Source organism: Monodon monoceros, unplaced genomic scaffold, assembly GCF_005190385.1.
Source record: "Monodon monoceros isolate NGI ecotype Baffin Bay Population unplaced genomic scaffold, NGI_Narwhal_1 Super_Scaffold_5, whole genome shotgun sequence".
Classification (NCBI taxonomy): Eukaryota; Metazoa; Chordata; class Mammalia; order Artiodactyla; family Monodontidae; genus Monodon; species Monodon monoceros.
In genome coordinates, this window is record NW_021703782.1 from 26191219 (window position 1) to 26217598 (window position 26380).

The following is a 26380-nucleotide window of genomic DNA, read 5'->3' on the forward strand; positions in this document are numbered from 1 at the left end:
GTGTGTGTGTGTGTGTGTGTGTGTGTGTGTGTGTGTGTGTGTGTGTGTGTATCACAGGTTTATTCTTTTTATCCTTAGTAGAATTCCTTTGTGTGCATATACTGCAGTTTGTTATCCTTTCAGTTCATAGACACATGGGTGTTTTTCCAGTTTGGGGCTGTTATGAAAAAGCTTCTATGAACATTCACATATAAGTCTTTGTGTCAACATCTTTTCATTTCTTGTGTAAATACCTAGGAGTGGGCTTACTGGGTCTTCTGGTAAGTTTATATGTAACTTATTCAGAAAGTGCCAAATGTTCCCAAGTTGGGTCTACTGTTTTTCATGCCTATAAGCAATGTCTGAGAGTTATCATTGCTCTTTGATTACCAACATTTCTAGTTGCATCTTATTGGATTTTAATTTGCATTTCTCTGGTAATTAACAATGTTGAACTTCTTTTCATGTGCTTTCTAACCATTCATAATCTCCTTTAATGAAGTGTCTCATGAAATCTTTTGCCCATTTTTTTGTATAGTTTTTTGGTTTGTGCCTTATTGTTGAGTTGAAGGAGTTTAGATCTTTATCAGATATATGTTTTGCAAATGTTGTATTCTCTAGCTCTGGCTTGCCTTTTTTTTTTTAACATCTTTATTGGGGTATAATTGCTTTACAATGGTGTGTTAGTTTCTGCTTTATAACAAAGTGAATCAGTTATACATATACATATGTTCCCATATCTCTTCCCTCTTGCGTCTCCCTCCCTCCCACCCTCCCTATCCCACCCCTCCAGGCGGTCACAAAGCACCGAGCTGATATCCCTGTGCCATGCGGCTGCTTCCCACTAGCTATCTACCTTACGTTTGTTAGTGTATATATGTCCATGCCTCTCTCTCGCCCTGTCACAGCTCACCCTTCCCCCTCCCCACATCCTCAAGTCCATTCTCCAGTAGGTCTGTGTCTTTATTCCTGCCTTACCCCTAGGTTCTTCATGACATTTTTTTTCCTTAAATTCCATATATATGTGTTAGCATACGGTATGTGTCTTTCTCTTTCTGACTTACTTCACTCTGTATGACAGACTCTAGGTCTATCCACCTCATTACAAATAGCTCAATTTCGTTTCTTTTTATGGCTGAGTAATATTCCGTTGTATATATGTGCCACATCTTCTTTATCCATTCATCCGATGATGGGCACTTAGGTTGTTTCCATCTCCGGGCTATTGTAAATAGAGCTGCGATGAACATTTTGGTACATGACTCTTTTTGAATTATGGTTTTCTCAGGGTGTATGCCCAGTAGTGGGATTGCTGGGTCATATGGTAGTTCTATTTGTAGTTTTTTAAGGAACCTCCATACTGTTCTCCATAGTGGCTCAACCAGTTCACATTCCCACCAGCAGTGCAAGAGTGTTCCCTTTTCCACACCCTCTCCAGCATTTATTGTTTCTAGATTTTTTGATGATGGCCATTCTGACTGGTGTGAGATGATATCTCATTGTAGTTTTGATTTGCATTTCTCTAATGATTAGTGATGTTGAGCATTCTTTCATGTGTTTGTTGGCAGTCTGTATATCTTCTTTGGAGAAATGTCTGTTTAGGTCTTCTGCCCATTTTTGGATTAGGTTGTTTGGGTTTTTTTTATTGAATTGTATGAGCTGTTTGTATATTTTGGAAATTAATCCCTTGTCATTAGCATCATTTGCAAATATTTTCTCCCAGTCTGTAGGTTGTCTTTTCATTTTGTATGTGGTTTCCTATGCTGTGCAAAAGCTCTTAAGTTTAGTTAGGTCCCACTTGTTTATTTTTGTTTTTATTTCCATTACTGTAGGAGACAGATCCAGAAAAATATTGCTGTGATTTATGTCAAAGAGTGTTCTGCCTGTGTTTTCCTCTAGTATTTTTATAGTATCTGGTCTTATATTTAGATCTTTAATTCATTTTGTTTTTGTATATGGTGTTAGAGAATGTTCTAATTTCATTATTTTACATGTAGCTGTCCAGTTTTCCCAGCACCACTTGTTAAAGGGACTGTCTCCATTGTATATTCTTGCCTCCTTTGTCATAGATTAGTTGACCATAAGTGTGTGGGTTTATTTCTGGGCTTTCTATCCTGTTCCATTAATCTGTATGTCTGTTTTGGGCCAATACCATACTGTTTTGATGACTGTAGCTTTGTAGTATAGTCTGAGGTCAGGGAGCCTGATTTCCTCAGCTCTGTTTTTCTTTCTCAAGATTGCTTTCTCAAGATTCGGGGTCTTTTGTGTTTCCATACAAATTAAAATGTTTTTTTGTTCTAGTTCTGTGAAAAATGCATTGGGTAGTATCATCATTTTGAAAATATTAATTCTTCCAGTCCAAGAACATGCTATATCTTTCCATCTGTTTATGTCATCTTCAGTTTCTTTCCTCAGCATCTTAGAGTTATCAGAGTACATGTCTTTTGCCTCCTGAGGTAGGTTTATTCCTAGGTACTTTATTCATTTTGATGCGATGATAAACGGAATAGTTTCCTTAATTTCTTCTGATCTTTCCTTGTTAGTGTATGGAAAGGCAATGGGTTTCTGTGTATTAATTTTGTACCCTGCAACTATACTGAATTCATTGATGAGCTCTAGTAATTTTCTGGTAGCATCTTTAGGATTGTCTATGGATAGTATCATGTCATCTGGAAACTGACAATTTTACTTCTTCTTATCTGATTTGGATTCCTTTTATTTCATTTTCTTCTCTGATTGCTGTGGCTAGGACTTCCAAAACTATGTTGAATAAAAGTGGTGAGAGTGGACATCCTTGTCTTGTTGCTGATCTTAGAGGAAATGCTTTCAGATTTTCACCATTGAGTATGACATTAGCTCTGGGCTTGTCATATATGGCCTTTATTATGTTGAGGTAGGTTCCCTCTATTCCTACTTTCTGGAGAGTTTTTATCATAAATGGATGTTGAATTTTATCAGAAGCTCTTTATGCATCTATCGTGATGATCATATGTTTTTTATTCTTCAGTTTGTTGATGTGGTGTATCACAGTGATTGATTTGTGGATATTGAAAGTCCTTGCATCCCTGGGATAAAGCCCACTTGATCATTATGTATGATTCTTTTAATGTATTGTTGGATTTGGTTTGCTAGACTATGTTGAGAATTTTTGCATCTATGTTGATCAATGATATTGGCTTGTAATTTTCTTTTGTTGAGGTGTCTTTGTTTGGTGTTTGGTATCAGTGTGGTGGTGGCCTCATAGAATGAGTTCGGAAATGTTCCTCCCTCTGCAATTCTTTGGAATAGTTTCAGAAAGATAGGTGTTAACTCTTCTCTAAATGTTTGATAGAATTCACCTGTGAAGCCATCGGGTCCTGGACTTTTTAAATCACAGATTCAATTTCAGTAGTTGTTTGTTCATATTTTGGTCTGTTCATATTTTCTATTTCCCCCTGGTTCAGTCTTGGGAGATTGTACTCTTTAAAGAATTTATCCATTTCTTCTAGGTTGTCCATTTTATTGGTATATTTTATTGTCCATGTTGTTGGCCTGTAGTAGACTCTTATGGTCCTTTGTATTTCTGTGGTGTCAGTTGTAAATTCTCCTTTTTCATTTCTAATTTTATTGATTTTGGCCCTCCTCTTTTTTCTTGATAAGTCTGGGTGAAGGTTTTTCAATTTTGTTTATCTTTCCAAAGAACCAGCTTTTAGTTTCATTCATCTTTTCTATTGTTTTCTTAGTTTCTCTTTCATTTATTTCTGCTCTGATCTTTATGATTTCTTTCCTTCTAGTAACTTTGGGTTTTGTTTGTTCTTCTTTTTCCAGTTGTTTTAGATATAAGGTTAGGCTGTTTATTTGAGATTTTTCTTCTTTCCTGAGGTAAGCTTGTATCGCTATAAACTTCCTCTTGGAACTACTTTTGCTGCATGCCATGGGTTTTGGATTGTCATGTTTGCATTTTCATTTGTCTCTGGGTATTTTTCGATTTCCTCTTTGATTTCTTTGGCAATCCATTGGTTGTTTAGTAGCATATTATTTAACCTCCATGTTTTTGTGTTTTTTGCAGTTTTTTTTCTTGTGGTTGATTTCAAATCTCATAGCATTGTGGTCAGAAAAAATGCTTGATGCGTTTTCAGTTTTCTTAACTTTACTGAGGCTTGCTTTGTGGCCCAACATGTGATCTGTCCTGGAGAATGTTCCATGTGCACTTAAAAAAAATATGTATTTTTCTACTTTCTTATGGAATACTCTAAAAATATCAATTAAGTCCATCAGGTCTAATGTGTCATTTAAGGCCTGTGTTTGCTTATTGATTTTTTGTCTGGATGATCTGTCCATTGATGTAAGTGGGGTGTTAAAGTCCCCCACTATTATTGTGTTACAGTCGATTTCTCCTTTTATGGCTATTAATGTTTGCATTATATATTGAGGTGCTTCTGTGTTGGGTGCATGTATATTTACACTTGTTATATCTTCTTGGATTGATCCCTTGATCATTATGTGGTGTCCTTCTTTGTCTCCTGTAACAGTCTTTATTTAATTTAATTTTTTTTTTTTTTTTTTGCGGTACGTGGGCCTCTCACTGTTGTGGCCTCTCCCATTGCGGAACACAGGCTCCGGACGCGCAGGCTCAGCGGCCATGGCTCATGGGCCCAGCCGCTCTACGGCATGTAGGATCTTCCCGGACCAGGGCACGAACCTGTGTCCCCTGCATCGGCAGGCAGACTCTCAACCACTGCGCCACCGGGGAAGCCCCAACAGTCTTTATTTTAATGTCTATTTTGTCAGACATGAGTATTGCTATTCCAGTTTTCTTTTGATTTCCATTTGCATGGAATACCTGTTTCCATCCCCTCACTTTCAGTCTGTATGTGTTTCAAGATCTGAAGTTGGTCTCTTTTAGACAATATACGTATGGGTCTTGTTTTTGTATCTATTAAGCCAGCCTATGTCTTTTGGTCAGAACACTTAATCTGTTTACATTTAAGGTAATTATTGATATGTACATTCTTATTGCCATTTTGATAATTATTTTGGATTTGTTTTTATAGGTCTTTCTTCTTCCTTTCGTCTTTTCTTTTCTCTCTTGTGGCTTGGATTCCTCTTTCTTTCTCGTGTGTACATCTATTATAGATTTTTCATTTGCAGTTACCATGATGTTTTTATACAGCAGTCTATATATCTATATACATGATTGATTTAAGTTGCTGATCTCTTAATTTCAAGTGCATTTCAAATATCCTGCACTTCTACTCTCTCTCACGATTGCTGGTTTTGATATCATAATTGTGCCGTGGATGATTTCCTACCTTACTGTATGTTTGCTTTCCCATTTTGTAATTTTCTTGTTTCTAGTTGTGGCCTTTTCTGCCTAGAGGAGTTCCTTAGCATTTGTTATAAAGCTGGTTTGGTGGTGTTGAATTCTCTTAGCTTTCACTTGTCTGTAAAGCTTTTGATTTCTCCATCAAATCTGAACGAGATACTTGCTGGGTAGAGTATTCTTGGTTATGGGTTTTTCCCTTTCAGCACTTTAAATACATCATTCTAGTCCCTTCTGGCCTGCAGGGTTTCTGCTGAAAAATCAGCTGCTAGTCTTATGGGGATTCCCTTGTATGTTATTTGTTGCTTTTCCCTTGTTGTTTTTAATATTTTCTCTTTGTCTTTAATTTCTGTCAGTTTAATTACTGTGTGTTTTGGCATTTTCCTCCTTGGGTTTATCTTGTATGGGACTCTGTGCTTCTTGGATATGGGTGATTGCTTCCTTTCCCATGTTAGGAAAGTTTTCACCTATTATCTCTTCAAGTATTTTCTTAGTCCCTTCCTTTCCCTCTTCTCCATCTTGGACCCCTATAATGTGAATGCTGGTGTGTTTGACGTTGTCCCAGAGATCTCTTAAACTCATTGTTTTTCATCCTTTTTTCCTTTTTGTGTTCTGCAGCAGTGATTTCCACCACTCTGTCTTCTAGCTCACTGATTCATTCTTCTACCTCATTTATTCTATTAATTCCTGTGTATTTTTTATTTCAGTTATTATGTTATTCTACTCTCTTTGGTGGTTCTTTATATTTTCTGTTTGCTAAAAATTTCTTATAACGTCTCACTCTGTGTGTCCATTCTTTTCCTACCTTTTGGGATCATCTTTATGATCAGTATTCTGAACCCTTACACAGGTAAATTGGCTATCTCCACTTCACTTAGTTGTTCTTCTGGGATTTTATCTTGTTCCTTCATCTGGGAAATATTCCTTTGCCATCTCATTTTGTTTAAATTAATACTTGTATCTTTATGAATGTAGTAGCTTAGTTACGTTTTCGACCTTGGATAAGTGGGCCTCTGTAGGGGATGTCCTATGTGTCCCAGCAGTATACTCCCCTCCCATCACCCAAAGGCTGGGACCAGCTCGTCCCAGGGTAGGTTCTGACCTGTGTTTTTGGACTCAGTTCTGTAGGCTGCACGATCATAATTTCCTTGCTTCTGGTATCTGCTCCCTGGAAGGTGAGGTTTGTCTAGAACCTTGTGTGGGCTTCCTGGCAGGAGCATTTGGTGCCTGCCCACTGATGAGTGGAGCTGGGTCTTGGCCCTCTGGTGGGCAGGACCATGTCAAGGGCTGTGGGCAGCCCAGACTGTGGGCTCAAGAAGTTTTTAGGCAGCCTATCTGCTGATGGATGGGGCTTATTCCCCCCTTGTTGGTTGTTTGGCCTGAGGCGTCCCAGCACTGGAGCTTACAGGCTGTTGGGAAGAGCCAGGTCTTGATGCTAAGGACCCAAAATGTCTGCCTCCAGCCAGAGTTCATGTACGTCTCTGCTATGTCTGCCACCAGCTTTTATGACCCCAGAGAGAGCCACAGCCTCCCTAAGAGACCCTCCAAGACCAGCAGATATGTCTGGCCCAGGCTCCTATGGAGTCACTACTTTTGCCTCGGGACCTGGTGTGCACAGGACCTTGTGTGTGCCCTCCAAGAGTGGAGTCTCTGTTTCCCCCAATCCTATTGTGCTCTTGCAGTCAAGCCCTACTGGCCTTCATAGCCAAATGCTCTGTGGGCTCCTCCTCCCGATGCCAGACCCCTAGGCTGTGGAGCCTGGAATGGGGCTCAGAGCTCTCACTCCTGTGGGAGAACTTCTGCTATATAATTATTCTCGTTTGTGGGTCACCCACCTGGGTGACATGGGATTCAATTATATAGTGAGTGTGCCCCTGCTACCATCTCAAGGTTTCTTCTTTGTCTTTGGATGTAGAATATCTTTTTCTTGTAGATTCCAGTCTTTTTTATCAATGGTTATTCAGCAGTTAGTTGTGATTTTGGTGTGCTGTGCCATTTTATCATATGTGGAGATTCATGTAACCACCACCACAATCCAGATACAGAACTAACTACTCCATCACCACAAGGATTTCTCTCATTTCCAGAATGTTATATAAATGGAATCATACAGTATTTGATATATTGAGATTGAGATCTGCCCAAGTTGTAGTGTGTAGATAGTTTATTTCTTGTTTTACTACAATGGTATTCCAGTCTATAAATGAATGTATTATAATTTGTTTAGTCATTCATCTATTAAAGGACATTTTGGTTGTTAATTTTTGGCTATTATAAATAAAGATGCTATGAACATTCATGTTCAGATTTTTGTGTAAAATGAATTATTATTTCTCTGGGATAAATGCCCAGGAGCGTGATTGGAGCTGTATGGTAAGTATGTGTTTTGTTCTTTAAGAGACTGTCAAACTCTGTTATCAAAAAGACCACGAATAACAAATGTTGGCAAGCATGTGGAGAAAAGGGGACCTTTGTATGCTATTGGTGGGAATATAAATTGGTGCAGCTGCATACTAGAAAACAGTATGGAGGCTCCTCTAAAAGCTAAAGATAGAACTACTAGTATGATCCAGCAGTTCCATTCCTGCGTATATATCCAAAGGAAATTAAAACACTTTAATTCAAAAAGATACATGCACCCCAGTGTTCACAGCAGCATTATTTACAACAGCCAAGATATGGAAGCTACCTAAGTGTCCATGAACAAATGAATGGATAAAGATGTGGTATAGATACACAATGGAATATTTACTCAGCCGTAAAAAAAGAATGAAATTTTTCTATTTGCAACAGCATAGATGGACTTGGAGAGTATTATGCTTAGTGAAATAAGTCAGACAGAGAAAGACAAATACTGTATGATATCACTTATATGTGGAATCTAAAAAATAAGACAAACTAGTGAAGATAACAAAAAAGAAACAGACTCACAGAGGGAACGAACTAGTGGTTACCAGTGGGGAGAAGGGTAAGACAGGGGTAGGGGATTAAGAGGTACAAACTACTATGTATAAAACAAGCTACAAGGATATATTGTACAACACAGGGAATATAGCCAATATTTTATAATAACTATAAATGGAGTGTAACCTTTAAAGATTGTGAATCACTGTGTTGTACACCTGAAACTTACATAATCTGTAAATCAGCTATACCGTAATATAAAAAAAACAGAAACTGCCCAGAATGGCTGTACCATTTTGCATTTCCACCTACAGTTTGTGAGAAATCCAGTTATTGATACTTTTTATCCTTCCTTGTACTTGTTACTATTTTTTGTATTAATGGTTGTAATAGGTGTATAGTAATATCTCATCTTGGTTTTAACTTGCATTTCCTTAATGGCTAGTGATGTTAAATATTTTTTCATGTGTTCATATGCCATCTATATATTCTTAAATAGTAAGCGTTCATGGCTTTTGCATATTTTTTTCTACCTTTATTGAGGTATAATGACAAATAAAGATTGTATATATCTAAGGTGTAAGACTTTTTTTTAATATATGTATACATTGTGAAATAATGGCCACAGTCAAACTAATTAACATACCCATCATTTGACATAGCTCCCATTTTTTGGAGGTGGGGGGTGGGGCTTGTGAGTACACTTAGGATCAACTCTCTCGGCAAATTTCAAGTATACAGTATAGTATTGTGAACTACAGTCACATTTGTATATAAGATCTCCATAGCTTATTCATCTCTGGTTAATTGACCTTTGTACCCCTTGACCAACATCTTCCCGTTCCCTAGCTCGCCAACCCGTTTAAACCAACATTCTACTCTCTGTTTCTATGAGTTTGACTGTTTTGAATTCCACTGAGATCATGCAGTATTTGTCTTTCTGTTTCTGGCTTATTTCACTTAGCATAGCGTCCTCTAGTTTTATTCATGTTGGGGCAAATGTCAGGATTTCCTTCCTTATGTGGCTGAATAATATTCTATTGTGTGTCGATATACCACATCTTCTTTAATCATTCATCTGCCAATAGACATTTTTAGATTGTTTCCAAATCTTGGGTATTTTGAATAATGCTGCAGTAAAAACAGAGTGCAGATATCTCTTCAAGATCCTGATTTCACTGACTTTGGATATATACCCAGAAGTGGAATTGCTGGCTCATAAGGTAGTTCTGTTTTTAGGTTTTTGAAGAAATTCTATTGTTTTGCATAATGGCTGTACCAATTTACATTCCCACCAACAGTGTACAAGGGTTCTGTTTTCTCCACATCCACAGCAACACTTACCTTTTGTCTTTTTGATAATCACCATTCTCTAACAGCTGTGAGATGATACCTCATTGTGGTTTTGATTTGCATTTTCTTGATGATTAGTGACGTTGAACACACTTTCATATTCCTGTTAGCCATTTGTATGGCTTCTTTTGAGAAATGTCAACTCAGGTCCTTTGCCCATTTTTATTTGCTTTTTTGCTATTGAGTTGTATGACTTCCTTATATATTTTGAATATTTACTCCTTATAATTATTATTATGATTTGCAAATATTTTCACCCATTCTTTGAGTTTCCTTTTTCATTCTGCTGATTATTTCCTTCTCTGTCCAGGAGCTTTTCTGTTTGATGCAGTCTCACTTGTCTATTTTTGCCTTTGTTGTCTGTGCTTTTGTTGTCATATAAACCATTGCCAAGACTGATGTCAAGGAGCTTTTTACCTATGTTTTCTTCTAGGAGTTTTATGATTTTAGGTCTTCCATTTATGTCTTTAATCCATTTTGAGTTGATTTTTATGTACAGTATTAGACAAGAGTCCAGATTAGACTTCTACATGTGGATGTCCAGTTTTCCCAGCACAATTTATTGAAGAGACTGTTCCCCCATTTTGTGTTCCTAGCACTGTTGTTGAAGACCAGTTGCCTGTAGATGTTTGGATATGTTTCTGGGCTCTCTGTACTGTTCCACTGGTCTGTAAGTCTGTCTTTATGCCAGTGCCATACTGTTGTCATTACTGTAGCCTTATAGTATATATACTGAAGTAAGGAAGTGTGGTGCCTCCAGGATTGTTCTTCTTTCTTAAGATTGCTTTGGCTAAGCAGTCTTGAGGGAAAAAAACAGAGCTGGAGGAATCAGACTCCCTGACTTCAGACTACACTACATAGCTACAGTAATCAAAACAACATGGTACTGGCACAAAAACAGAAACATAGATCAATGGAACAAGATAGAAAGCCCAGAGATAAACCCATGCACCTATGGTCAACTAATCTATGACAAAGGAGGCAAGGATATACAATGGAGAAAAGACAGTCTCTTCAATAAGTGGTGCTGGGAAAACTGAACAGGCTACATGTAAAAGAATGAAATTAGAACACTCCCTAACACCATAAACAAAAATAAACTCAAAATGGATTAGAGACCTAAATGTAAGACAGGACACTATAAAACTCTTAGAGGAAAACATAGGAAGAACACTCTTTGACATAAATCACAGCAAGATCTTTTTTGATCCACCTCCTATAGTAATGGAAATAAAAACAAAAATAAACAAATGGGACCTAATGAAACTTCAAAGCTTTTGCACAGCAAAGGAAACCATAAACAAGACCAAAAGACAACCCTCAGAATGGGAGAAAATATTTGCAAACGAATCAACGGACAAAGGATTAATCTCCAAAATATATAAACAGCTCATGCAGCTCAATATTAAAAAAACAAACAACCCAACCCCAAAATGGGCGGAAGACCTAAATAGGCATTTCTCCAAAGAAGACATACGGATGGCCAAGAAGCACATGAAAAGCTGCTCAACATCACTAATTATTAGAGAAATGCAAATCAAAACTACAATGAGGTATCACCTCCCACCAGTTAGAAGGGGCATCATCAGAAAATCTACAAACAACAAATTCTGGAGAGGGTGTGGAGAAAAGGGAACCCTCTTGCACTGTTGGTGGGAATATAAATTGATACAGCCACTATGGAGAACAGTATGGAGGTTTCTTAAAAAACTAAAAATAGAATTACCATATGATCCAGCAATCCCACTACTGGGCATATACCCAGAGAAAACCGTAATTCAAAAAGACACGTGCACCCCAATGTTCATTGCAGCTCTGTTTACAATAGCCAGGTCATGGAAGCAACCTAAATGCCCATCGACAGGCAAATGGATAAAGAAGATGTGGTACATATATACATGGTGGTACATATAGACATGGATGCATCTAGATACTGTCATACAGAGTGAAGTAAGTCAGAAAGAGTAAAACAAATATATATTAACGCATATATGTGGAACCTAGAAAAATGGTACAGATGAACCGGTTTGCAGGGCAGAAATTGAGACACAGACGTAGACGTAGAACAAATGTATGGACACCAAGGGAGGAAAGTGGCGGGGGGTTGGGGTGGTGGTGTGATGAATTGGGCAATTGGGATTGACATGTATACACTGATGTGGATAAAACTGATGACTAATAAGAACCTGCTGTATAAAAAAATAAAATTCAAAAACAAAATTAAAAAGAAAAAACAATGCTTTGGCTATCCAGGGTCTTTTGTGTTCCATATGAATTTTAGAATAGTTTTCTCTATTTCTATAAAGAATGCCACTGAAATTTTAATAGGGATTGCATTGAATCTATAGATTACTTTGCATCATATGGACATTTTAACAGTATTTATTTCTTCAATTTGTAAACATGGGGTGTCTTTCCATTTATCTTCTTTAATTTCCTTCTTCAACATTTTATAATATTCAGTGTACAAGTCTCTGACCTCTTTGGTTAAGTTAATTCCCAAGTATTTTTTAATTTCCTTTTTGGATAATTCATTGTTGGTATAGAAACACAACTGATTTTTGTAGGTTGATTTTTGTATCCTCTAACTTTCCAAAATTTATTTATTAGGTCTAATGTTTTTTTCAGTTGAGTCTTTTGGGTTTTCTACATATAGAATTTTGTCATCTGTAAACAGAGATAGTTTTACCTCTTATATTTTTATTTAGATGTCTTTTATTTCTTTTTCTTGTCTAATTGCCCTAGGTAGGAGTTCTAATGCTATGTTGAATACAAGTGAGAGTGGGCATTCTTGCCTTGTACTGGATCTTAGAGGAAAACTTTTAGTTTTCCCCCACTGGCTGTGGGCTTTTCATATGTAGCCTTTACTAGGTTGAGGAAATTGTCTTCTATACCTATTTTGTTGAGAATTTTAATCGTGAATGGGTGTTGAACTTTGCCAAATGCTTTTTCTACATCTTTTGAGATCTTTTTTCTTTCATTTATTTAATGTGATGAAGCACATGGATTGATTTGCATATAGTTAACCATCCTTGTGTCCCAAGGATAAATCCCACTTGTTCGTGGTTTAAGTTCTTTTAAATGTGCTGTTAAATTTAGTTTGCTAGTCTTTTATTGAGCATTTTTGAATCTTTATTCATTAGGGATATTGGTGTATAGTTTTCTTGCCATGTCTTTCTCTGGTTTTAGAATCAGGGTGACGCTGACCTCATAAAATGAGTTTGGAAATGTTCCCTGTTCCTTTTTTTAAAAAAAATTATTGGACTATAGTTGATTTACAATGTTGTGTTAGTTTCAGGTTTACAGCAAAGTGATTCAGTTATACATATACATATATTCATTCTTTTTAAGATTCTTTACCCAGATAGGTTATTACAGAATATTGAGTAGAGTTCCCTGTGCTATACAGTAGGTCCTTGGGCTGTTCCATTTTTTAAAAGAGTTTAAGAAGGATTGGTATTAATTCCTTGAGTGTTTGGTAGAATTCTACCATGAAGCCATCTGGCTCTGGACTTTTCTTTCTCAGGAGGGTTTTGATTACTGATTAAGTCTTCTTATATTTTTATAGGTCTGTTCAGGTTTTCTGTTTCTTCATGATTCAGTTTTGACAGGTTGTATGTTTCTAGGCATTTATCCATTTCACCTCAGTTATCTAATTTGTTGGCCTAGGGGCAAGATGGGAATAAAGATGCAGACATACTAGAGAATGGACTTGAGGATACGGGGAGGGGTAAGGGTAAGCTGGGACAAAGTGAGAGAGTGGCATGAACATATATACACTACCAAGTGTAAAATAGTTAGCTAGTGGGAAGCAGCCGCATAGCACAGGGAGATCAGCTTGTTGCTTTGTGACCACGTAGAGGGGTGGGAACCACGTAGAGGGGTGGGATAGGGAGGGTGGGAGGGAGGGAAATGCAAGAAGGAAGAGATATGGAGATATATGTATATGCATAAATGATTTACTTTGTTATAAAGCAGAAACTAACACACCATTGTAAAGCAATTATACTACAATAAAGATGTTAAAAAAATCTGTTGGCATAGTTGTTCATAATAGTCCTATATGATCCTTTTTATTTCTGAGGCATCTATTGTAATATCTCCTCTTTTCATTTTTTATTTTGTTTATTTGAATTTCTATTTTTTACCCTTAGTCTAGCCTAAGGGTTTGTTGATTTTGTTTAGCTTTTCAGGAAAACAACTCTTAGTTTATATTGTTCTGTTCTCTATTTCTAATCTAATCTTTATTATTTTCTTCTTCCCACTAACTTTGGGCTTAGTTCTTTTTTCTACTTCCTTGAGATTTAAAGTTAAGTGTTTCTTTGATATGCTTTTTTAATGTAGATGTTTATCACTATAAACTTTCTTCTTATACTGCTTTTGCTGCATCTCATACGTTTTAGCATGTTTTTGTTTTTCTTAAGATACTTTTTAAATTCCCTTTTCATTTCCTTTTTGACCCAATATTTGTGCAAGAGTATGTTATTTAGTTTCCACATATTTGTAAATTTTCTTATTTTCTTGCTGTCGTTGATTTCTAGTTCAGAAAAGATACTTAGAATGAGTTCAGTCTTCTTAAATTTGTTAAGACTTGTTTTGCGACCTAACATCTATCTTGCAGAATGACCCACATGTGCTTAAAAGAATGTATATTTTTCTGTTGGGTGATGTTCTATATATATATATATATATATATATACACACACACATACACATGCACGCACGCACACTCTAGAGTGGGTGTGCATATGTTTATAATAGTTATACCTTCTGTGGAATTTACCTTTTTATCATTATATGATGATTTCCTTTGTCTCTAGAGACAGTCTGTTTTGTCTGCTGTAGGTATAGCCACTTCTTTCTTTCTTTTTTTTTTTTTAATGTGTTGTTGGATTCTGTTTGCTAGTATTTTGTTGAGGATTTTTGCATCTATATTCATCAGTGATATTGGTCTGTAATTTTCTTCTTTTGTAGTATCTTTGTCTGGTTTTGGTATCAGGGTGCCCTCAAAGAATGAGTTTGGGAGTGTTCCTTCCTCTGCAATTTTTGGGAAAAGTTTGAGAAGGATAGGTGTTAGCTCTTCTCTAAATGTTGGATAGAATTCACCTGTGAAGCCATCTGGTCCTGGACTTTTGTTTGTTGGAAGATTTTTCATCACAGTTTCAATTTCATTACTTGTGATTGGTCTGTTCATATTTTCTATTTCTTCCTGGTTCAGTCTCGGAAGGTTATACCTTTCTAAGAATTTGTCCATTTCTTCCAGGTTGTCCATTTTATTGGCATAGAGTTGGTTGTAGTAGTCTCTTAGGATGCTTTGTATTTCTGTGGTGTCTGTTGTAACTTATCCTTTTTCATTTCTAATTTTATTGATTTGAGTCCTCTCCCTCTTTTTCTTGATGAGTCTGGCTAATGGTTTATCAATTTTGTTTATCTTCTCGAAGAACCGGCTTTTAGCTTTATTGATCTTTGCTATTGTTTTCTTTGTTTCTATTTCATTTATTTCTGCTCTAATCTTTATGATTTCTTTCCTTCTGCTAACTTTGGGTTTTGTTTGTTCTTCTTTCTCTAGTTCCTTTAGGTGTAAGGTTAGATTGTTTATTTGAGATTTTTCTTGTTTCTTGAGGTAGGCTTGTATAGCTATAAACTTCCCCCTTAGAACTTTTGCTGCATCCCATAGGTTTTGGATCGTCGTGTTTTCATTGTCATTTGTCTCTAGGTATTTTTTGATTTCACTTTGATTTCTTCAGTGATCTCTTGGTTATTTAGTAACATATTGTTTAGCCTCCATGTGTTTGTGTTTTTTACGTTTTTTTCCCTGTAATTCATTTCTAATCTCATAGCGTTGTGGTCAGAAAAGATGCTTTATGTGATTTCAATTTTCTTAAATTTACCGTGGCTTGATTTGTGACCCAAGATGTGATCTATCCTGTAGAATGTTCCATGCGCACTTGAGAAGAGAGTGTAATCTGCTGTTTTTGGATGGAATGTCCTATAAATATCAATTAAATCTGTCTGGTCTATTGTGTCATTTAAAGCTTCTGTTTCCTTATTTATTCTCATTTTGGATGATCTGTCCATTGGTGTAAGTGAGGTGTTAAAGTCCCCCACTATTATTGTGTTACTGTCGATTTCCTCTTTTATAGCTGTTAACAGTTGACATATGTATTGAGGTGCTCCCATGTTGGATGCATATATATTTATAATTGTTATATTTTCTTCTTGGATCGATCCCTTGATCATTATGTAATGTCCTTCCTTGTCTCTTGTAACATTCTATATTTTAAAGTCCATTTTATCTGTTATGAGTATTTTCACTCCAGCTTTCTTTTGATTTCCATTTGCATGGAGTATCTTTTTCCATCCCCTCACTTTCAGTCTGTATGTGTCCCTAGGTCTGAAATGGGTCTGTTGTAGACAGCATATAAATGGGTCTTGTTTTTTGTTTTTGTGGTAGGCGGGCCTCTCACTGTTGTGGCCTCTCCCATTGTGGAGCACAGGCTCCGGACACCCAGGTTCAGCGGCCATGGCTCACAGGCCTAGCCGCTCCGCGGCATGTGGGATCCTCCCAGACCGGGGCATGGACCCGTGTCCCCTGCATCGGCAGGAGGACTCAACCACTGCACCACCAGGGAAGCCCGGTTCTTGTTTTTGTATCCATTCAGCAAGCCTGTGTCTTTTGCTTGGAGCATTTAATCCATTCATGTTTAAGGTAATTATTGATATGTATGTTCCTATTACCATTTTTTTAATTGTTTTGGGTTTGTTTTTGTAGGTCCTTTTCTTCTCTTGTCTTTCCCACTTAGAGAAGTTGCTTTAGCATTTGTTGTAGAGCTGGTTTGGTGGTGCTGAATTCTCTTAGCTTTTGCTTCTCTGTAAAGCTTTTGATTTCTCCATCGAATCTGAAAGAGATCCTTGCCAGGTAGAGTAATCTTGGTTGTAGGTTCTTCCCTTTCATCACTTTAAGTATATCATGCCACTCCCTTCTGGCTTGTAGAGTTTCTGCTGAGAAATCAGCTGTTAACCTTATGGGAGTTCCCTTGTATGTCATTTGTCGTTTTTCCCTTGCTGCTTTCAGTAATTTTTCTTTGTCTTTAATTTTTGCCAGTTTGATTACTATGTGTCTCGACGTGTTTCTCCTTGGGTTTATCCTGTATGGGACTCTCTGCCCTTCCTGGACTTGGGTGGCTATTTCCTTTCCCACGTTAGGGAAGTTTTTTGACTATAATCTCTTCAAATATTTTCTTGGGTCCCTTCTCTCTCTCTTCTCCTTCTGGGACCCCTATAATGCAAATGTTGTTGCATTTAATGTTGTCCCAGAGGTCTCTTAGGCTGTCTTCATTTCTCTTCATTTTTTTATCTTTATTCTGTTCCTCAGCAGTGAATTCCACCATTCTATCTTCCAGGTCACTTATCCATCCTTCTGCCTCAGTTATTCTGCTATTGATTCCTTCTAGTGTACTTTTCATTTCAGTTACTGTATTGCTCATCTCTGTTTGTTTGTTCTTTAATTCTTCTAGGTCTTTGTTAAACATTTCTTGCATCTTCTCGATCTTTGCCTCCATTCTTTTTCCGAGGTCCTGGCTCATCTTCACTATCATTATTCTGAATCCTTTTTCTGGAATGTTGCCTATCTCCACTTCATTTAGTTGTTTTTCTGGGTTTTTATCTTGTTCCTTCATCTGGTACATAGCCCTCTGCCTTTTCATCTTGTCTATCTTTCTGTGAATGTGGTTTTTGTTTCACAGGCTGCAGGATTGTAGTTCCTCTTGCTTCTGCTGTCTGGCCTCTGGTGGATGAGGCTATCTAAGAGGCTTGTGCAAGTTTCCTGGTGGGAGGGACTTGTTCTCTCCTTTCTTTTGGTTACCATTTCTGTGGAATAGCCTTTTCCATCCCTTCACTTTCAGCCTATATTTATCTTTAAATTTAAAATGAGTCTCTTGTAGATTGCACATCTCTGAAACTTGTTTTTTATCCATTCAGGTAATCTTTGTCTTTGATTTGAGCATTTAATATATTTATATTTATAGTCATTATTGATAAGTGAGGACTTACTGTTGCCATATTGTTCATTGTTTTGTGTCTCTTGTAATTGTTTTGTCCCTCTCTTCCTGTCTTGCTGTCTTCCTTTATTATTTAATAATTTTTTTGATTTGCTTTGATTCTTTTTCGCAGTATCTTTTGTGTATCTATTGTAGGTTTTTTTCTTTGTTTTTAGTTAGCTTGACTTCTGCAAAAATATTTTGTAGTTACAACCGTCTATTTTAAGTTGATAATGTCAGCTGCACACAAAAACTCCACACTTTATGTTCTTGTTGTCAGAGTTTGCTTCTTTTTCATATTACGGACCTATTATATAATCTTCATCTAATTTTTATTTTTTAATTTTTATATTATCATTAAAAGTAATTTAACTATTACAGTGCTACATTATTCTGTATTTATTTATTTGCCTTCATCAGTGAGACTATTTTGTGTTGCTCTTTAATGTATTTTCATTTCGTTTTGAAGAACTCCCTTAATTAAGCATTTCTTATAAGGCTGGTCTAATGGTTACAAACTCCATTGGTTTTTCTTTGTCTGGAGGAGACTTTATTTTTCTTCATTTGTAAAGGATACTTTTGCCAAGTGTAGTATTCTAGTTTAGCAGGTTTTTTCTTTAGTATTTTGAATGTAACACCCCACTCTGTCCCAGCCTGCAAGGTTTGTGCTGAGAAATCTACTAACAGTCTTATGGGAGTTCCCTTCTATGTGATGAGTCACTTTTGCTGCTTTCAAAATTCTCCTTGTCCATGACTTTTGACAATTTGATGATGAGTCTCAATGTACTTTATGTTAATCTTATTTGGGGCCCTTGAGTTTCATGAATCTGGATGTCCATTTCCCTCCCAAGATTTGAGAACTTTTTAGCCATAATTCCTTTTTTATTCTTTTTACTTTTTTATTGAAATATATTAGACATATAACATTGTATAAATTTAAGGTATTCAACTTGTTAATTTGATACATTTATATATGGTAGTATGTTTGCCATTGTAACGATATTTAGCATCTCTATCACACTATATAATTATCCTTTTTTGTAGTTGGAGTAATTAAGTTATAGTCTCTTAGCAAATTTGTTGATTATAATACAACATTGTTTCCTCTTTTTACTGTGCTGTGCATTATATCTCTAGGGCTTATTTACTACTCGTTGCAAGTTTGTACCCTTAAACTACATCTGTCCTGTCCCCTACCCCGCCATCGCCTGGAAACTATGATATTATTCTCTGTTTTTATAAGTTTGGCATTTAAAAATTCCACATATAGGTAACATCATACAGTATTTGCCTTTCTCTGTTTGACTTATCTTACTTAGCATAATGCATAATGTGCTAAAGGTCCATCCATGTTGTCATAAATCAAATGGCAGGATGTCCTCCTTTCTCATGGCCGAATATTCTATTGTATATGTGTACCACATTTTCTTTATCCATTCATCTATCAGTGGGCATTTAGGTTGCTTCCATATCTTGATTACTGTAAATAATGCAGCAATGAACATGGGGGTACACATATCTTTTTGAGTTAGTGTTTTTGTTTCCTTGAGACAAATGCCCAGAAGTGGAATTGCTGTATCATATGGTAGTTCAATTTTTTAATTTTTTGAGGAGCTTCCATACACTTTTCCACAATGGCTGTACCAATTTATATTCCCACCAACAGTGCACCAAGTGTTCCTTTTTCTCCACATCCTCACCAGCAATTGTTATTTCTTGTCTTTTGATAATAGCTGTTCTAACAGGTGTGTTGTGATACCTCATTGTGGTTTTGATTTGCGTTTCCTTCATGATTTATGACATAGAGCATCTTTTCATGCATCTGTTGGCCATCTATATGTCTTATTTAGAAAAATATCTATTCAGATATTCTGCCCATTTTTTAATTGGGTTCTTTTGTTATTGAGTTGTATGAGTTCTTCATATATTTTGGATATTATCAGATATGTTTTACAAAATTTTTCTTCCATTCTGTATGTTGTCTTTTCATTTTGTTAATTGTTTCTTTTGCTGTTCAAAAGCTTTTAAGTTTAATGTAGTCCCATTTGTTGATTTTTACATTTTGTTGTTTGTGGTTTTGGTGTCCTATTAAAAAAAGTATTGCCAGGACCATTGTCAAGGATCTTCTTCCTTGTGTTTTCTTTTTCTTTTTAAAAATTTATTTATTTTATTTATTTATTTTTGGCTGCATTGCATCTTTGTTGCCGCATGCAGTCTTTCTCTAGTTGCAGCAAGCAAGGGCTACTCTTTGTTGCAGTGCTCAGGCTTCTCATTGCAGTGGCTTCTCTTGTTGCAGAGCATGGGCTCTAGGCGCACGGGCTTCAGTAGTTGTGGTGCACAGGGTTCAGTAGTTGTGGGGTGCGGGCTCTAAAGCGCATGCTCAGGAGTTGTGGCACATGGGCTTAGTTGCTCCACGACTTGTGGGATCTTCCCAGACCAGGGCTCGAACCCGTGTCCCCTGCATTGGCAGGCAGATTTTTAACCACTGCACCACCAGGGAAGCCCTTCCTTGTGTTTTCTTTTAGGAGTATTATAGTATCAGGTCTCATGTTTAAATGTTTGATCCATTTCAAGTTAATTTTTGTGAGCGGTGTAAGTCAGGTCTTCAGTTTTATTGCTTTGCATGTGTTTCTCCAGTTTTCCTAGCACCATTTATTGAAGAGACTATCTTTTTCCCATTGGGTGCTCTTGGCTACCTTGTCAAATATTAGTTGACCATATAAGCAGGGGTTTAATTCTGGGATCTCTATTCTTTTCCATTGGCCTGTCAACTTTTGTGCCAGTACCATACTGTCTTTACTACCATAGCTTTTTAGTATAGTTTGAAATCAGGAAGTGTGATACCTCCAGCTTTGTTCTTTTTCCTCAAGATTGCTATGGCTATTCAGGGCCGTTTGCCAGTCAGTACAGATTTTAGGATTTTTTTCTATTTCTGGGAAGAATGCCTTTGGCATTATGATGGGGATTGCATTGAATCTGTAGATGGCTTTGGGTGGTATGGACATTTTAACAATATTCTTTTTTAAAATTTATTTTATTGAAGTATAGGTGACTTACAATGTGTTAATTTCTGCTGTACAGCAAAGTGATTCAGTTATACATATATATACATTCTTTTTCATATTCTTTTCCATTATAATTTATCATAGGGATATTGATTCCCTGTGCTATACAGGAGGACCTTGTTGTTTATCCATTCTATATATAATAGTTTGCATCTACTAATCCCAAACTCCCAATCCATCCCTCCCCGTCCTCTCCTCCCCCTTGGCAACCACAAGTCTGTTCTCTTATGATCCATGAACTCAGATCCATTTGTTTGTGTCTTCTTGGATTTCTGTCAACAAAATCTCGTAGTTTTCATTGTAGAGATTTTTTACTTCCTTCGGTTAAATTTATTCCTACATGTTTTATTGTTTTTGGTGCTATGGTGAATAGAATAGTTTTATTTCTTTTTTCAGATGTTTCATTCATTCTTAGTGTAGAGAAATACAACTGATTTATGTATGTTGATTTTGTACCCTGAAACTTTACTGAAATTGTTGATTAGTTCCAACAGTTTTTTGGTTGAGTCTTCGAGATTTTCTAAATGTAGAATTATATCATCTGGAAATAGTGAAAGTTTTGCTTCTTCCTTCCCGATTTGGATGCCTTTTATTTCTTTGTCTTGCCTAATTGCTGTAGCTAGAACTTCCAATACTATATTGGATAATAGTGGTGAGAGTGGGCATCCTTATATTGCTCCTGATATTAGACAAAAAGCTTTTCAGTTTGTTGTATATGGCCTTTGTTATGCTGAGGTATGTTCCTTCTATACCCAATCTGCCAAGGATTGTTATTATGACAAAATGTGGTGTTTTGTCAGATTCTTTTTCAGCATCTGTTGAGATGATCCTGTGATTTTTATCTTTCATTTTATTAATGTGATATATTTATTAATTTGCATATGTTGAACCATCCTTGTATCTCAGGTATAAATCCCACTTGATAATGGTGTATAATCATTCTTATGTGTTCTTGAATTTGGTTTACTAATATTTTCTTGAGAATTTTTGCATCTATATTTGTCAGGGATACTGGTGTATAGTTTTCTTCTGGTGTCCATCTCTGGCTTTGGTATCAGGGTAATGCTGACCTCATAGAATGAGTTTGAAAGTATTCCCTTTTCCTCAATTTTTTGGAAAAGTTTGAGAAGAATTGGTATTAATTCTTCTTTAATATTTGGTAGAATTTGTCAAGTGAAGCCACCTGGTCCTGGGATTGTCTGTGTTGGGAGGTTTTTGATTACTGATTCAATCTCTTTGCTCATTATTGTTCTGTTCAGATTTTATTTCTTCCTGATTCAGTCTTGGTAGGTTGTATGTTTCTAGAAATAGCCATAATTTCTTTAAATAAACTTTTATTTTTTTATGATTTCCATATCTTTAACTTCTCATTTTGTTCATGTAATGTTTTCCTGATTTCATTGAGTTGTCTATCTGTGTTCTCTTCTATCTTGCTGATCTTCTTTAAAACATTTTTAATTCTTTGTCAGACATTTTGTAGATTTCCATATCTTTGGAGTTTGCTACTGGAAATACATTGTTTTCCTTTGGTGGTGTCATGTTTCCATTATTTCTCACGTTCCTTGTAACTTTGCATTGATGTTTTTGCTGATGAAGGAATAGTTACCTCTTCCAGACTTTACAGACTAGATTCAGTAGGGAAAGACCTTCACCTGTGGATGATATGAAGGGGGCAGCTGGGTTGGGTGCCAGTTGTGGACTTCAGACAGCTCTATCAACTGAGGTCAGCATTCGCAAAGACTATGGGGGTCCTTGACAGTAAATGCTGCAGTTATCTGTAGCAAGGGCAAGGACTGCTAGGGTTCTTGCTGGCAAAGTTTGCTTGATTCCTCTTGCTCTCCTTTTTTCTTGCAGAGGGATGTCTCAGCAAAGGGGATCCCTTTTGGTGTCAGAGTACAGGCATGCACAGTGGCAACACTAGAGTCCAGAGCTCAAGCATGTGCATGGTGTTGCCAGGGAGGGGTGGGGGATTGTAGTGGCTCCAGCCCCAAAGGGAGCACAATAGAATCTCCTGCTCTAGAGCATTGTAGCAGCATGGGCTCCAGGCACCCCCATCAGCTAAGATAACCATAAGCAAAGACCGTAGGTGTCCTCAGTGAAGAAACTTGCAAGTGTCTGTTGCAACAGTGAGATCTCTTGGGGTACTTGATGGTAAAGGCTGCAAAGGGGTAACTCGGTTTTTCATCCTCTTCGTAAGGTCTTCTGCAGAGCCTAAATTTTTAATTTTGACAAAGTCCAATTTATCTGGATTTTGTATGTGCGTGTGTACCTAAGAACACTTCACCAAGTCCTTGGTCCAGTGGTTTTCTCCAAATTTTAAAAATTACATCATTTTACATTATATTTAAATCTGTGGTACATTTTGAGTTAATTTTTTATAGGGAGTGAAGTTTAAGTGGAGATCATTTTTAAAAATATTTATTTATTGGGCTTCCCTGGTGGCGCAATGGTTGAGAGTCCGCCTGCCGATGCAGGGGACACAGGTTCATGCCCCGGTCCGGGAGGATCCCACATGCCGCGGAGCGGCTGGGCCCGTAAGCCATGGCCGCTGGGCCTTCGCGTCCGGAGCCTGTGCTCCACAACGGGAGAGGCCACAACAGTGAGAGGCCCGCAAAAAAAAAAAGAAAAAAAAATATTTATTTACTTATTTATTTATTTGGCTGCACTGGGTATCTTCGTTGCCGTGTGTGGGATCTTTGTTGCAGCATATGGGATCTTTAGTTGCAGCTTGCAAACTCTTAGTTGCGACATGCAAACTCTTAGTTGCGGCATGTGGGATCTAGTTCCCTGAGCAGGGATCGAACCCAGGCCCCCTGCATTGGGAGCGTGGAGTCTTAGCCACTGGACCACCAGGGAAATCCCTAAGTTGAGATCATTTATTAACCTATCCATTTGTTCATGTACCATTATCTTTCTTTCATTGAGTTTCTTTTTCAACTTTGTCAAAAAATCATTTTGGTGTCCTTGGGTGGATCTCTTTCTGGGTTCTCTAAATCAGGTAGAGTACTGCTTCCCATGTTATACTTATTTTTCAGTATTGTTTTGGCTATTCTAGTTACTTTGTCTTCACATATAAATTTTGGAATAATGTCATTACGTTTTTTAAATGCTTGCTTGGTTTTTGATAGGAATTATATTAAAAATATATAAATTATCAATTTTTTAAGCTACCATCTTTGCTGTGTTGCCATTAAAAGTTCCTAATATATTTATTTATATCTTTGATTTTTTTCATCTGTGTTTTTTAGTGTTCAGCATAAAAGTCCTATACATGTTTTGTTAGATTTATACCCCAATATTTTATTTTGAGTAATTGTAAATGTTACTGTATTTTAAATTTCTGTCTCCTTATCATTTGCTAGTTTATAGAAACATTTTTATATGTTGTTCTTTTATGCTGAGACCTTGATGAACTTGCTTAGGAGTGATGAGAGCAGACACATTTGCCTTGTTTCCAACCTCAGAGGAAAAGCATTCTGTCTTTCACCAAGTGATGTTAGCAGATTTTCTACAGATATTCTTTATCAACTTGAGGAAGGTTTCCTCTATTCCTAGTTTTCAGAGAGTATTTTTCATGAATGGGTATTGAATTTTGTCAAATACTTTTGTTGTATCTACTGCTATGATTATGTGGGTTTTCTCATTTACGCCATTAACATGGTAGACTACACTGGCTGATTTTCAAATAGTAAACCAGCCTTGCATACTTGGAATAAACCTTACTTGGTCATGTCATATAATTCTTTTTATTTATTGCTCAATTATATTTGCTAATATTTTTAAAGTAGTTTTTCATTTTTATTCATGAGAAACATTGGTCTACAGTTCTATACTGTGTTTGTCTAGGATTTATATAAGGATAATGCTGGCCTCATTAAATTAGTTGGAAAATGTTTCCTCCTGTTGTATTTTCTGGAAGAGATTGTGTAGTTTTGTTTATTCTTCTTTGAATGTTTGGTAGAATTCTCTAGCAAAAGCACCTGGGCCTGGAGATATCCTTTCTGGATGCTTTAACTTACAAATTCAGTTTCCTTAATAGTTATAAGACTCTTTAAGTTGTCTCTATTGGATGAACTACGGTATTTTTGCTTTTCTTTCTAGCAATTAGCCCATTTTATTTAATTTGTCAGATTTATAAGTGCAGAGTTGCTCATACTACTCTCTTGTTTTCATTTTAATGTCTGTAAGATCTGTATTTATATTCCTGTTTTATTCATCATATTGATAATTTGTTCTCTCTAAAATAAAATTTGTCAGTTTATCGCTCTTTTCAACCAGCTTCTTCTATCATTGACTTTTCTCTGTCATTTTCTGTTTTTAACTTCATTGATTTCTGCATTTTATTTTTTTCCTTCTGCTTAAGTTGGTTTGTTGTGCTCTTTTGTAGTTTCTTAATGTGAGACTGTTTTGGATGTTTCCTGTTTTCTAATGTAATCATTTAGTGCTATAGATTTCTCCTTCAGCACTAGAAAAGTAATTGTGAACAAAATGCAGTCCATCTCTGCTTTCAGGGAGCTCAACATTTTGAGAGGGAAACTTAAATTATATAACCAAATGTAACTTTGTAAATTTGATAGGCATCAGGAAGCAAAAATATGCAATGCAGTTTCTCTAATAGCAGTACTTGGCTTTAGGGAGTGCAATGAAATCTTTCCATAAAAACGGTGTGATATGAGACTTCCCTGGCAGTCCAGTGGTTAAGACTCCATGACCCCAATGCAGGGGGCATGGGTTAGATATCTGGTTGGGGAACTAAGATCCTGCATGCTGCACAGCACAGCCTAAAACTAAAAAAATAAAAATAAATAAAAAGGTGTGATATTTGTTGATACTGGATGAAGGATATATCAGGAGAGGTGTTCATTGGACTATTTACTATTTTATAAAGTTTTTCAAACTCAAAAAGAAATGTTACGATAAAGTGATGCTTGAGGAAAGCTCTAAGGAAAGTGTAGGAAGAAGTGAAATAAAAAATGTAAGTATTCCAAGCAGAGAACAGGCATCAAGATTCTTGGTAGAAGAGAAGATAGTGAGCACAGGGTCCTAAAAATAAATTAGTGAGGCTGGAATGAAGAAAGCAAGAAGACATATGGGGGCTTCCCTGGTGGTGCAGTGGTTAAGAATCCGCCTGCCAATGCAGGGGACACAGGTTCGAGCCCTGGTCCGGGAAGATCCCACATGCCACGGAGCAACTAAGCCCGTGCACCACAACTACTGAGACTGCCCTCTAGAGCTCGTGATCCACAACTACTGACGCCTGCATGCCTAGAGCCTGTGCTCTGCAACAAGAGAAGCCACTGAAATGAGAAGCCTGCACACCACAACGAAGAGTAGCCCCCACTCACCACAACTAGAGAAAGCCCGCAAGCAGCAACAAAGACCCAACACAGCCAAAAATAAATAAATTTATATAAAAAGAAAGATAGATATATGGTATAAGATGTGGAAGAGGACCAAGAGAATATATTGAGGCCATATTCTGAAGTTTTTAAGCAATGGGTAGCCATTAAAGGTTTTAAATAAAATAGTAACACAATCAGATCTGCCTTTAATAAGTGTACATTTTTGGCACTAAAAAAAATTCCAGATGTATTAGATTTTACCCAGCAATCTCATCCCCAGGAATCTATCTTAAAGCTATACCTGCACAGGTATAATATGATACATACACAGGGTCATTCATCATAGCATAGTTGATAAAACATCAACAACACAAATGTTCATCATTGACTAGTTGA

At 36.7% G+C, this 26380-nt stretch overlaps 1 protein-coding gene across 1 annotated transcript in view; it reads left to right on the forward strand.

Moving 5' to 3' along the window:
* The window catches only part of ZNF782 (zinc finger protein 782), a 55927-nt gene that overhangs the window by 9157 nt on the left and 20390 nt on the right, over nt 1–26380 (forward strand). The gene's annotated exons all lie outside the window — the stretch shown is intronic.